We start from the raw sequence: 15,525 nt of genomic DNA on the forward strand, positions 1-15,525 counted from the left end.
TTCACTTGTAGGTGGGCTCACATAACAGAAGAGGCTCGGCTTTCTCTAGGCCCAAGGCATAAATCTGCAGTAGTGCAAGGTAATCATGATATCAGCATTCCCTTTACCAATGGCCAGGTCAGGAATGAATATGAGATACTCTGGCCTATGAGATGAGAGATTATTAGCTACTACTAGCTAGAGAGAGGAAACTCTGGAAAACTCTGTTCTTGAAGAAGAAACACAAGAGAAGATCCAGTGCATCCTCTTCTTCCTGCCATGGGACACTATATTCCTTGGGGAAGAGTACAGTTTAGGATGTTGTCAACCATAAAACACAAGTTTGAAGATATCAATTCCTATATCATGTGGATAATCAAAACATGTTATATCAGTTTTCTATTGCTATATAACAAATTCCTTCAAACTTAGCAGCTTAAAACAACACACATTTATTATCGGTCTCCATGGGTCAGGATTATAGGGATGGCTTAGCTGCATCTTCTGCTTAGGGTGTCACAAGACTGTAATTAAGATGTCAGTCAGGATGCATTTTCATCTGGAGGCTCAACCGGGGAAGAACCCATTTCCAAGCTCATTCAGGCTGTTGGCAGAATTCATTTGCTTGCAGTTGTCTGACTGAGTTGTACGATCAGTTTTTTTCTGGCTGTTGACTGGAGACCACCCTCAGGTTTTATAGGTTGCCCACAGTTTCTAGAGGCCATCTGAAATTCCTTGCTCTGTCGTCTTCTCCAACAAGGACACTTACTTCAGTAAGGTCTTGAGCAGTTTTCTGGAGTTATCTGTGGGAAAGAAGAGGAACAAACTGATTTTCCACAAGTGAAAACAAACTTAAGAGCCTAGCTTCAAAAGTGGCTGGGTGGTTTCTCAGTGGTAGACAAGCCACCTTGGACAAACTGCGTAACGGGTGCAGGTAGGATTTTCTCTTCTCTTCTGTGGTCATTTGTAAAGATTAGAAAGGGAGAATAGGATCCAGAGAAGGTATAGCGTAAACATTCATGCATGTATTTGCTTGTGCTTTCATTCATTCCTACATTTATCCAACAGACATTCAGAGAGCACAAAATATAGGCTAGGAGCTCTGGCAGATGCAAATACGAATCATACACGTATACATCTAATGGGAGCAAGGAGAAGCAAAAAATACAATTAAGTACAAAATAACACAGAAACTATTAAGGACCTTAAAAGAGAAATGTGCCGTGGCAAGGACCCTAAATACTAAGCTTGCCTAGAGGATAAAGAACGTTTGTTCAGCAAGAACCCAAAGGTAAATCAGAACATTCAAAGTCAGGGAGGGCGAGCACTCCAGGTAGAGGAACAGATAAACAATGAGCAGAAGAAGGAAAGTGTTAAGTCTGTGAGGAGATGAGCAGGGGAGAGCTTATGGTACAACGTGACAGGAGAATAGCACAAGAAACTCACAGGATCAAAATGAGAACTGCAAAGGTAGGCGAACAGAAAAAGAATTCATTACATTCATATTAGACTTGTTTCATGAGACCTTAATAAACTTATGCCAACTCAAGATGATTTACAAGAATTAGGTCAACTAGTAGATGGAGAAGTTTCTGCGTCTAGTATGAGTTTAAACAAAAAGAAGAGATGATTGGAGTTTGCATTATCATAATTACCAAAGAATAAATGAAATATTAAAGTTATTCACAAGAAACCATCTTGAATGTCGTGAGGTGATATATAATATTTGCTCATGGCAAAATAAAGCTATCCCCATAAATCGAATCTTTTTCCTCTTTCTCCTGTCCCTGTACTTCCCTCCTACTTTAGTCATCTGACAAACTCATGAACACCTTTCAGTCCTTCAATATCTTCTCTTAGGAGCATCTCATCCAGTAAAAGACAAAGGCCTCGTGGTAATTTTCTTTTAAAGAGATAAAATCGTAAAACATAAGTAAAACTATAATTGAGGTAATTCTGAACATAAACCAGGAACCAAAGCTTCATTCCATTAGGGCACTAAGTTTGGCTCACAGAGTGTCCTCTAAGATCAGGATCCTGAACCGCCCTGGTGGCGTCCAGCAGGGTGTCAGTGCTTCATACGTGCAACTTGCTTGGCAGTTAATATGCGTTCACATGGCTCTACCTAGCCCCTCCCTCAAGTTTACTCAACAGTCACAATCTCAGAGCTTGTGGCCTTCTGAGGATTTTCAACTGGAAGAGCTTTGAAGGTATCTGCACATGCGTGTGTGCATGTGTCCTCCTGTGCAACATTGTTGTAGTCAAACAAGCTGTGTGGGAGGCGTGTGAGTCAACAGACTTTTAGAAAAGCAAATCACTGGATTTGTGAGCATGTACATGGTTGCCTGGCATAGTTTCTTAAGTGCGTGCTTTTTGGATGAAATTTTTTTCTGGCCTTTGTTTCTTCCTGAAAACTCCTTCTCAAGCTCTTGTGGACTCCTGTTCTAGAACAGAATACAGTCCTCATGGAGAGTATCATTAATGTTTGAGATAGCAATAAACATTATTCCACTGAGACCCTCTGTGGAGCCGGTTAATGAAGAAAGAAATGAGTTTTATTCTCATATCATTCTTAAAATATAGATAGTCTCATGCTAGGCCAAATAAACAAGCAAATATTTTGCAGCTCTAATTTTAGCCTCTAGCATGGGAGATGCGAGGTGGGAGTGTTGAGCGTATACAGTTTGGCAAATGGTAGGGAACAAATGAGTGAATGAGGTTATTTGTTTTATGCCTTATCATGGTTGATATCTTCAAGCATATCATCAGGATACTAATGAAGTCTTAAATGGGCAAAATATGCTGCTAGTTCCATTTTGAACCATTCTGAACACAACTGCCAATCCTCACCTTCAATCCCAAGGCAATCGATCAGCCAGCCAACACATTTAATGACTACAGCTCTGTGCCAGGCACTGTTTGGGAACTGAAAATACAGAGCTGGATAAAACATTGCAAGTCTGTGCCCTTAAAGACAATTTGTGCGTGAGACAGTGGGGGACAGAAGGTGGTAAATGGTAGAGTGTACAACACATATGTCGAACACTCAAAAAGACAGACCAACTCTCAGAATCATTTGTTATTAGGGGAAGAAGGACGGCAGCAACAGAGATACCATTGCATATATATTAGAACGGCTAAATTTTTTTTTAAATGACAATACCACTTGCGGGTGAGGGTATGGAGCAACAGAGATTCTCATTCATTGCTGGTAGGAATGCAAAACAGTACAGTCATTTTGGACAATAGTTTGGCAGTTTCTTAAGGAGCTAACTAGTCTTATCCAGCAACTGAGCTCCTAGATATTTATGGCAACTTGTTTCAAAACGTAGGTCTACACGAAACCTACACGTGAATGTTTATAACAGTTTATTCATAATTGCCAAACTCTGGAAGCAACTGAGATGTCCTCCAGCAGGTGAATGGTAAGCAAATGGTGGTACAGTCACACAATGCAGCATTCAGTGATAAAAAGAACGAGCTAACAAGCCAGGCAAAAACATGGATTCATATCACTAAGTGAAAGAAGCCAGTCTGAGAAAACAACATTCTGTATGATTCTATTTATACGACGTTCTGGAAGAGGCAAAACTACAGAGATGATAAACAGATCAACGGCTCTATAAATCCAAGACTATTCTTAAATAAAAAAGTTTATGGACAAAAGACAACCCATAAAGAAGGAAAGGATTAGTTTGGGGAAAAGATAATAGTTCGTTTTTAGACATGTTATATTTGAGGTGTCTGTGAAACACCTAGGTGGAGAGACGTATTTGTTCACTTGTTAAGCATATAGTTATTGAATGTCTACTATGTGCCAGACACTGTTCAATGCGTTATTCAAAACAAAATCCCTGTTTTCCTCAAACCTATAATGAAGACGACAAACGAATAGTAAATAATTATAAAATAGGCATACTATTACTTGTCAATAAATGCTACGAAGGATGGTGATATGAAAAGTTATTAAAGGTTTGTGGGTCTAGAATTGAGGACAGGTGTCTAATAAGGAGACAGAGGTCATTCTGGAGCCTAACAAAAGCCCATGGTTGTTAAAAACTCTGGTTGCTCTATATGGCCCCATTACAAGGGGATCTGAACTAGTCAGTGTGTCATAAAACAGATTGGAATCCATTTCCTCTTTGGAGGGAATGAAGGTCCAAATCCCTTGGCTCTGAAGTGACCCTGGATGTTGGCAATCAAGGCTGAGTATTTAGAACTCTAAATGAAAACAGAGGGAGAGGCTATTGAGAAAGATGCCATGATTTGAGGTAGTATATTCTAAATGGTTATGAACAAAATGATTTGGAGAGCATATAAAAATACATGGTCCCTCCACTGGGCCTCACTGCCAAAGATTCAGATGAAGCAGATGTGGGCTGAATTTCTTCCAGATGATCTGCGGTCTAATTTTGGGTTAAGGTTGAGAGGATGAGGATACCAGGCAAGGGTAATGCAATTAGCAAATGCGATCTGGAAGCACAGCAGGGTCACAAGAGTGAAAGACGAGATATGAAATGTAGCATTAATGGACACAAAATAATTGATGACATAAAGACAGAGGAAATGGGAGATGCTGGGCATAGCTGAGAGAATTAGAATGGGAGAAACCTAGGAAGAGAGGCCAGGATGTTATTCTAAGGTAGACAAGGATGGGAATGTAGAGCATCGGAGATGCTGCTAGGCATCAAGAGGAAAAAGTCAGCAGTTTTCAGGGCATTGGGAAGTTCTTTGGGTAGTCCTTCTAAGGATATAGGGGAGGCAACAAACCACATCATAGTTAGCCCATCAGGAATTCTGAGGGGCTTGAAACTTTCTCAAGCCTGAGATTTGGAGGTGGGAGTATATTAATAAGAGTGTTTTGTTAGAAGTACCAGAAACCAATTCTGATAATTTAAGTGGAAATAAATGCACTAAAAGGATGGTGAGTAGCTCTCATGGAAATGGAGAATGATAAAACAGGAGAGCTTCCCATATGCCCACAGACCACTGGACCCCCAGTAATTACATGAAGAGGCTGGTGCTACACTTGGGTTTTCTCTACTTTCTGAAAGAGTTGCTTGATGTAGGAAGGAACAGGCCAGTGGATAAAAGTATCATGGTCAGTCAGAGCAGTCTAGACCTTGAGTGACTTGACACTGTTTGCATGAGAACTGCCTCCAGAACTCAGGCTGGGCTAAGCCTGCAGGTAGCACTGTGATTGCCTCATCTTCTCCCACAAAGGGAGAGAGGAAATGTGGAGTTTGAGAATATTTTGGGACCTGATCAAGCTAGAGCAAGGGTTTCAAAGTTAGGGTGTCAATTTCAAAAAGATCATCATAAGTAGAATTCAAGAACTTTAAAAAGCTGCTGTTGAGCCAATCCAGGCCATAACTTTGTGAAGACTTTTGCTACCATCTTGATTCAGTACACTCAGAACACTTGGTGAGTAATGACTTCAACTACAAAATGACATAGGGCATCTCTTTAAGTTCACTTTACTTCGGTTTTCTCACGTTATGCCTTCTTTTACCATCTACCCAATACTTCCCTGAAAGCGAAAACTACTGAATCTTGCCAGCGTATGCCTCCATCTCCCAGTACCTCACAAAATACCAAATCTATAGTGGGGGCCCAATAATTTTTGTGAAAATGATAGATGGATGTTTGGCTAGATGGATAGATAGATGGAGCTGGATGGATAGGCGGAAGGATGAGTGGATGAATAGACAGATAAATATAGTCCATAGAACCCCTGCATTTCTTTATAAGGGACAGTAGGGTCAATTTGAAAGACAATTAGGAACGATCATTTCATGTAGTTAGAGTCCACATGAATTTGCAGACCCTGTTATGAAGAACAGATCAAACTTCTCCAACACATTTGAAATCCACATCCCTAAAGGTGGGTCAAATGGAAAACAGATTGTGGATTGTGGTTGTTCTTAGTTGAATTGTGTCCCCCCAAAAAGATATGTTGCAGTCCTAGCCCCTAGTACCTCAGAATGCGACCTTATTTGGAAATAGGATCTTTACAGAGATAATCAAGTTAACATGGGGTCATGAGGGTGAGCTCTAATTCAATATGATTGGTGTTCTTATAAAAAAGGGAAATTTGGATGCAGGCATATGAAAAGACACAGGGAGAAAGCAGCCATCTACCAGACAAGAAACATCTGAGGCTACCAGAAGTTAGGAGAGAGGCCTGGGACAGGTCCTTCCGTAACACCTTCAGAGGGAACATGGCTCTGTGAACACCTGGATTTTGGACTTCGAGCCTCCAGAACTGTGAGACAATTCATTTCTGCCTCTAAACAATCCAACTTGTGGTACTCCGCAAACTAATACAGTCGTAAGCAAGATATTTCTGGTAGGGGAAAGGAATGTCTGAACATACGTGTGCCTATTTCCTTACTAGGAAAAAGACTTTTGATCATTTTGTTTCTTTTTTTCTAATAGAAAACTAATGACATATAATCTTAGAAGCTTTTTGACAAAGTCATAAAGCATAGAACTCACCAGCTCTGAGCAATTTGAGACACCAAGTAGATAAGCCTTTCAAGGCATTTTGCTGTCAAGGGGAGAAAAAGGGCGGTAGACGCAAGTTAAAATGGAGTCATGAGACAACTTTTTACTTGATTGGGAAAACCAAGAGTACCCTTGTCTGCTGATAAGGATATCCAGTAGACAAGGAAAACAAGGGAATTGCATGAGTGACATCTTTCCGGAAGTGAGATGGAATAGGACCCAGCAGGGGTGGTACTGTGTACCTATAGTAATAGTTTTCTTTCTCTTTCTTCTCCATACTTTCTGAAACACTATTTTTAAAAACTACAAAAATCCTATATTAAAACTTTACCTTGCCAAAGAGAGGAATTAAGGGGTGATTAATCTTATTATAAAAGAACCTTTTAAATAGCCAGCTCCCCTAGTGCATTTAAAGGATTTTTAATACTGAATTTGCACTCGACTTTTGAAGGAGAAGTCTATTGCACAACACTGGGTACATCTGTATACAATTACACAGTACAGAGGTAAAGAGACATGTGGCTGCACCGTTATGCCTACAGTTTAGTAATTTAAAGTATAATGTAGGGCATTCCCCTAAAGACTTAGACTTTAATTATTTGGGGATATTGTTTTGTTTAATTTTATCCTGGTAGGATTATGGGGCGGAGGTTGCTGACATGTTAGCATATTTTTCACTTGACTGGATGTTGCAGCTGAGAATATTTTGTTTTTTTCATAAATTAATAAGCTCAAATGTAATTTTTGGTCTCCTTCACTGCCTCTGTGCTTTTATATATTCTGCCCAAGTGCCTCAATGTTCCATTCTATTTTAACTATAAAATATAATAATGCACTAAAGGGAGGTGGTAACGTTTATCATAAAGTTATAGTTTTTCCACTTTGCTTTCCAAATCCATTTAAGTTAGCAGCACAAAGCATAGCTGCTTTATAATGCTTATGTTCACAGCAAAAGCATATAAATATTCCACCCACCAAACTGGTTCATAAAGAGAACATTATGGGAAGGGATATTTTAGGTAACATCAGTACATATGTGTAAACCCCATATAATTTAGGCCATAAATTCACAGCATCTCAAACTCTTTGTGCTGAGAAGTTCACACGAACTTCTTAATGAGATCAGAACAGAAGCACCTGCTGGCAAGTCCGCCCTTGTAATTATTATGCTGGAGGAGTTCCTGCTTTACCTATGCGAAAATGAAGTTTAATCAAACTACAGCTCTATGTGATACCAAGAAAAAGTTAAATGTGAAAAGTTTAGCCAGTCGTCTGAATCTTTACTATCCAATATGGTAGCCGTAATCTAAATGTGGCTATTGAACACTTGAAATGTGGCTACTCTTAATTGAGATGTGATTTAAGTGTAAAATAGATACACCACTTCCAAGAGATAGGATGCAAAATATCTCATTACTACTTTTTTACGCTGAGTATGTGTTGTAATAATATTTTGGATATACTGGATTAAATAATACATGTTACTGAAATTAATTTCATCTGTTTCTTTTTGCTCTTTTAAATGGGGGTGCAAGAAAATTTAAAATTACATATGTAGCTTGCAATTATATTTATAGGATAATACTCCTCTACTTGTTTCCAAATGTTACATGCTTTGTAATCCATAGGGGAAAATAGCTGGTTGTCTATCTGCCATATTTGGTTTGCATGCTATTTTGATTAAGATCACAGATTATGAAATTAAGCGCCTGTCTCCACATTTTGACTCTGCTTCTTAACAGCAACTTACTTCTTTGCTAAGACTTAGTTTTCTCAGCAGGAAAATGAGGATGATAGAAACACCTACTTCATATAATTTATTATGAGCAGTTAATGAGATAATTTGCATTATGATTTTAGCAGAGTGCCAGGCTTATGTAACATTCAAGAGCTGACAGACATCTTTTGTTTAGCCAAACATTTAGTTTAGTGCAGCAATTTTTAAAACTTTGAATTTGACTGCCTGTAGGTGAGGTCCATATTCTCTAGTTTAGCCACAGGCCCTGCAAGTATCTATTGTCTGTACACAATTTGAATTGTCCTTGTCCTGAGGACATTTGAACCTGTGAAAAGGCCACAGAATTGCTCAAAACAACCCATTTTATCACCAGATCAGAGGAACTTCAGGCTAATTAGAGATTCTAACCAATCAAAAATGCATTTGGTTCAGTTAACTATTTTATTTATTTATTAAATTCAAAAGGTGCCTCTTTTACTGAGGTCCCCAGGCACAGCACAGTGATGTAAATTGCTAGCATTAAATTATATTATGATAGCCCAAAGATATCTGAAGTGTTCCCAGCAAACACAGCAACAGCGGGTCTTACAGCAGGCCTGAGATGTAAACTAACTGGAAGTTCTTCCAGGCCAAAAGAAGGAGGGAGGAAGCCAGCATGCTGAGCTATTCCATCTATACCGCTAACTTAGCCGACCAGGGCCTATTTATGCCCAGTTGATAACTGAGGCAATCACACAGTTAATTAAAATATCAAGAGAGTTGACAGAGATCTGACAAAGCTACCTCACCTTTCCTTTCCATTCCTTTATCCTTATCAGGAACACTTGGGAATGCAAACTGTCATGCAGATTATGTCCCTTTAGACACAATCCTTAATCTCCTGGAATGCTGAAGTCCACTAAAAATCACCTTCAAGGCCCTAAATGGCCTGCCCCACCCCTTGTCTCTTACTACTTCTCAGGTTCAATCTCAGGGTGCTACAGCCACTCAGCTTTCCCAGCTGCTCCTCCAAGAGTCCAAGTCAGCTCCCACCGCAGGGCCTTTGCACATACAGTTCCCTCTACCTCCCATGCTCTTTCCCTAGATATGCACCTGATTCCCTGGCCTGCCCTTGGCCTTTGGCCATCGTCTCTAGACTGCAATCATCACTGCAATCCTCACACAGTCCTTTCTCCCAACTTCTGTTTTCACATAGTATTTCTTACTATCATTCTATACGTTTTAAGTATTTTTCTTTGTTTCTAATTATCTATATTTATATTTCCTGCTAGAATGTAGGCTCCATGAAAGCAAACATTTTTGTTTATTGATTATTCTTAGGACTTAGAAAAATAAAAAATATAATAAATAATGATAATTGTTAAGAGGTAAAATAACGTAGGAAAGGGAGAAAGGAGGTGTATGTGAGGACTAAGGAGTGTGGCCAGGGAGAGCCTCACAGAGAAGAGCATTGGAAGACAAATCTGAAGGAGGCCAGGGAGTGTTGAGGGCCAAGCACCGAGAGGAAAGGCTTCAAAGATGCTGCATGGCAGCAGGCCTGACGTGGTATATCCCATGCCCAGCACACTGTAGTTGCTCAATAAATATTTTTTGAATGAACAAATAATTTTTCTTTAAAAAGCACATCACAAAAAAACAGCCCATGTTCATGAATCAGAAGACTTAACATTGTTAAAATGGTAACATTCCCCAAACTGATCTGTAGATTCAACACAATCTCCATCAGAATCTCATCTGCTTTCTTTGTAGAAATTAACAAGCTGATTTTAAAATTCATTTGAAATTCCAAGTGGCCCAGAGTAGTTAAAACAATTGTGAAAAATGAAATAGGAGGACTCATACTTTCTGATTTCAGAACTTACTACAAAGCAACAATAATCAAACCAGTATACTACTGGCATGAGGATAGACATAGGAATCAATGGAATTGAATTGAAAGTCCAGAAATAAATCCATATATCCATGGTTAACTGTTTTTCAACAAAGATTCCAGGATCGTGTAATGGGGACACAACAGCCTTTTCAGCAAATGGTGCTGGGACACCTGAACAGCCACGTGCAGAATTCGCTTGGACTCTTACTTCACACAGTATACAAAAACTAACTCAAAATGGATCAAAGACTTAAAATGAGAGTTAAAACTATAAAATATTAGAAGAAAATATAAAGGTAAACCTTCATGACCTTTGATTTGGCAAAAGATTCTTAGATATGACATCAAAGGCATGAGCAGCAAAAGAAAAAATAGGTAAATTGGACATCCTCAAAACTGAAAACTTTCGTGTTTCAAACAGCACCCTCAAGAAAGTGAAAAAGAAAATTCACAGAATGGGAGAAAACATTTACAAATCTGATAAGGGGCTTGTATCCAGAATATGTAAAGAACTTTTAAAACTCAATAATAAAAAGACAACCCATTTACAAAATAGACAGAGGATATAAATTGACATTTCTCCAAGGAAGATATACGTATGGCTGATAAGCACATGAAATGATGCTTGAAATCATCAGCCTTCAGGCAAAAGCAAATCAAAACTACAATGACATACCACTTCATAGCCACTAGGTTGAGTAGAATCAAAAAGCCGGATAACAACAACTGTTGGGGAGGATGTGGAGAAGCCAGAACCCTCACACACTGCTGGTAGGAATGGAAAATGGTGAAGCCACTTTGGAAAGCAGTCTGGCAGTTCCTCAAAAGATTAAACATAGAGTTACCATATGACCCAGTAATTCTACTCCTGGATATATATCTAAAGAGAAAGTAGGACATGTGTCCACATAGAAACTTACACGCAAATGTGTATAGTAGCATTATCCATAACAGTCCACAGGCAGAAACAACCCAAATGTCCATCAACTGATGAAAAGATAAACAACTATGGCATACCCATACAGTGGAATATTATTTGGCCATAAAAAATAAAGTCCTGATACACGCTACAACACAGATGAACATTGTGAAACATTATTGCAAACATTGTGTTAAGTGAAAGAAGCTAGTCATAAAAGATCACATTTTATATGATTCCATCATAGGAAATGTCCAGAACAGGGAAAGCTATGCAGACAGAAAGTAAGTTAGTATTTGCCTAGGGCTGGGAAGAGGAGGTTGGGAGTACAGGGGTGATAGCTAAAGCATATGGGCTTTCTTTTGACAGCGATTAAAATTGACTGTGGTGATGGTTGCACATATCTGTGAATACACTAAAAACCACTGAATTGTACACTTTAAATGAGTGAATTGTACGTATATGAACTATTTCTCAATAAAGCTGTTTTTAAAAGTACATCACAAGTTGATTCATCAAAAACCCTTAAAATAATAGAAATGTATTTCTATGTGAAAGATCCATCTTCGATCTAACTCCACATTTTAAGTCTGTAGCCTGATTATATAAAACACATTTCCAATTCTAATCTTATACTCTCTGGACCCTCTTCTAGCTTTCCCTAACATCTTACAATGATGATGATCTATAAAAGTCGTGTGTGATCTATAAAAGTCTTCCTGCTAAAGCTCTCTCAGTGCTAGAGCCCAAGGGTTCAGATTTCTTGGTGAGTGGCAGTTTCACACTAAATATATGTTGAAAAGAATCTAGGTTAATTTCCTATATTTTTATTAGAGGTGCTGTGCATAGGAGAGTGAACACTTACACAAGGAAAAATCAAGTCTGGAGTCAAAAGGAGGCAGAATGATTTTATTTTAATGCTTATAGTTAGAATTTTTCACTTAAAAATAATGAAAAATGCTTCTGGGGTGAAAAAATGATAAACATAGCCCACATTGAATGAAATGATTAATGATGTTCTTTCAAATAGGAACACAGAAGTTGCCACAAAGATGAACTTCCAAGATACATTTATCCTGTAAAAATGTACAAAGGTAGCATTTTTAGGTTTGTTTAGCATGAACATTCAGTTGGATTGACATTGCCCAACTGATCAATTTGTTAACCAGAAACTCAGTGTAAGAAGACAGTGCCAACATGCTGCCTCTTCGAAGATTCCTTTTGGTTTCTCTGTCTGTACGGATGTCGCTGCCAATCATATACAGCACCCAGGCGTTCTTGGGCAATTCCAAATGGGGATGCTCGTCAGACCTGGAGATTCACGGTGTCTCATGTCTAAACCCAGTGACGTCCAGTTCTAGGTCATCATTAGGTTTCTGCTTAATTTATGGCATAAGCTCAATTTCACAGATAAGTCTAGAAAGCTGGGCATGCAAACTTCTCTTGGTATAGGGAAGGGAAGGGAAGACATTTCCCTCTCTTATGTCACTGTATGAGAAAGAGAAACATTGTTCAATAAGCTCAGTTTTAGACTTCTTTACATGTGATTTTGAAAAACTACATACTTTGCAAAGCTATCCCAGGATGATTCATCCATGTTGGGGTGGAGTTGAGGTCCGAGAGAGGGTGATTATGGTGAGACTTGATGTCTTTTGGTCACAGGTTGTGACAATTGAGTCTGTTCTATAGAAAAATACGTTCACTTTCATTGACTACAACTACGCAGACTAGCACATGAGCTGGAATTCTGACCCCTTAACTTGGTAGCTGTGTAATACTAAGCAAATGACACAACCTCTCTGAGCTCAGGGCACCCCTTGGTAAAATGAGAATAGTAGTTGTGCCAACTTCTTTGGGACATCATGGAGATTCAATGGATTAATTCATATAAAGCAACTTGTGTGCGTATACTCACGCAAATTCTGAACGCAACTTAAATTCAAATAGAGAGGAGAGAAAGCCAGACATGATTATAAACTCAAACCAGAATCTTATGAACCTATAGACCCTAAGTTACAATTGATTTAAACTTTTCCTTAGAAGACAAAACATCAAATTCATAAAAGCAAAGATAAAATAATTCAACTATACAAAAATAAATAAAAATTTTGCATGGCAAAACTTCCACAAGGAAAGCCAAAGGAAAAAATTTCTAACTGGGGGAAATACTTGTAACACACACTGCTCTAAAACATAACAGGCTTATATAAATAAATAATAAAATACCAACCATGCAACAGAAAAAAATGGGCAAATGCATTAACGGAGAATTCACCAAAAAAAAAAAAAGAAAGAAAGAAAGAAATGCAAATGGCTCTTAAACATATGAAACTATGCTCAAATCCATTCCTAACCAGAGAAATGCAAATTCAAACCACACAGATACCATGTTTCATCTATCAAGGAGGTGATGAGTTTCTGTGAAACAACACTTTTGCACACTGCTGGTAAGAGCATAACTTAGTACGACTTCTTTGGAGGGAAGTTTGGCAATATCTAAAAAAATTACAAATGAACTTGCCATGCGACCCAGCAATTTCACGCTGAGGAATTTATGCGGCAGATACACTTGATGTGTCTAGAATAATCAACATGAAAAGTTACTCATTGTAGCATTCCTTGCAACAGCAAAATACTAGGGGAAAATCCTAAACACAATATGGCTAAATATATTAAGGAACAGCCATACAGTGCAATGTTATATAGGTATAAAAAATGAGGGACCTCTTTATGTACTAAAATGCAAAAGATCTACAAGATCAAAAAATAATAACAGCAATAACAGTAACAATAGCTAGCAACATTGGATGATTCCGTTGTGATGGAAACTGCACTGAGCGCTCTATGCACATTTACTTAACCACAACAACCCCATGAGGTAAATACGATTACATTTCCCACTTTACAGGAGAAGAAACTGAGGCACAGAGAGGTTAACAAAGTTGTCTGAGATAACTTAGCTAATATTTGCCATGGCCCAAAGTTTGAACTCAGGCAGTCTAGCTCCAGTCCGCTTTTTTTTTTGAGGAAGATTAGCCCTGAGCTAACATCTGCTGCCAATCCTCCTCTTTTTTGCTGAGGAAGACTGGCCCTGAGCTAACATCTGTGCCCATCTTCCTCTACTTTATACATGGGACGCCTTCCACAGCATGGTGTGCCAAGTGGTGCCATGTCCGCACCCGGGATCCGAACCAGCGAATCCAGGGCCGCCGAAGTGGAAAGTGCCCACTTAACCACTGTGCCACTGGCCAGCCCCTCCAGTCTGATTTAAAAGAAATATACTATACTGCCTTTCTAGCAAAAGGGAAAGCAAGATGTAGAATAATATAATCTTCTACCATTTATATATTTTAAATGCATGGAAATGACACTATATGTGCACATACATCATACATATACCGTGTACATATCATCTTATTTATGTACAAACTATTTCCGGAAGATGTATGAGAAACTGATATTACTGATTACCTGGGGAGGGAAACTAGGCATTTAGAGGACAGGAGTGAGGGGCAGACTTTTCGCTGAATATCCTTTCATGCCATTTGAATTTTGAAACATGCTGAGAAAATAATACAACTTAAAAGAGACAGTGTGCCTTTTACTTATCTCTATTTCAATAGAGAAGATAATAAACTGACTAATAAGTAAGGAATAAACGTCAGGTAAGTATAAATGCCATGAAGAAAAATAAAGCAGTGGGATTAGGTAGTCAGGAAGGGGAGTGGGGGTGGGGGGACACTATTTTGGGCTGAGTGGTCAGAGAAAGCCTCCCTGACGGAAGACATTCGAGGAGATGGCTGAGTGAAGGGGAGGAGGGAGGCATTCCAGGCAAAGGGAACAGCACGTAAAAGGGCCCTGAAGTGGGAATCAGTTTGATGGGCTCAAGTGCCAGCAAGAAGGCATATAGGTGCAGTGTGGAGGCCAAGATGAGTTAGGAGAGGAAGGCAGGGAGCAGATTTTGAAGGACTTGCGATGCCAAACATTCCAGTATGATAAGAAGTCACTGAAGGTTTTGAGCAGCAAATTTATTTTTATTTCTGAAAATCGTTCTGATAAGAGGCTACAAACTGGCAAAGCAGGAAGCAGAAGATCTATCGGGAGGCTTCTTCCAGTAGTTGAGACAAGAAATGATGATGGCCTGGACCGAGGCGAGAGCAGACGTTGACGTCAACACCAAGATCTGGGATATATCTCAAAGGCAGACTGGCTCAGGACTGTGTGATGAGGTGTGAGGGAAGACTGGGAATCAAGGGTGACTGCTAGGTTTTTGACCGGAGCACCAGAATGAATGTCATACCCTGTACTGAGACTGGGGAGTTTAGGTGGAGAGCAGGCCAGGAGAGCGGAGCTGGAATAGAGTTCCATGTTGGCTATGTGAAGGTTGAGATGCTGACTAAACCTGAAGGTAGAGTAATTAAACAGGCAGTCAAACAGAAAACTCTGGAGCTTAGGGGCAGCGAGGGCTCGGGAGGTAAATTTTGGCTTATATGTTGATTGCATTGCCTC

The sequence above is a fragment of the Equus quagga genome, chromosome 15 (genome assembly GCF_021613505.1).
Source record: "Equus quagga isolate Etosha38 chromosome 15, UCLA_HA_Equagga_1.0, whole genome shotgun sequence".
Taxonomy (NCBI): domain Eukaryota; kingdom Metazoa; phylum Chordata; class Mammalia; order Perissodactyla; family Equidae; genus Equus; species Equus quagga.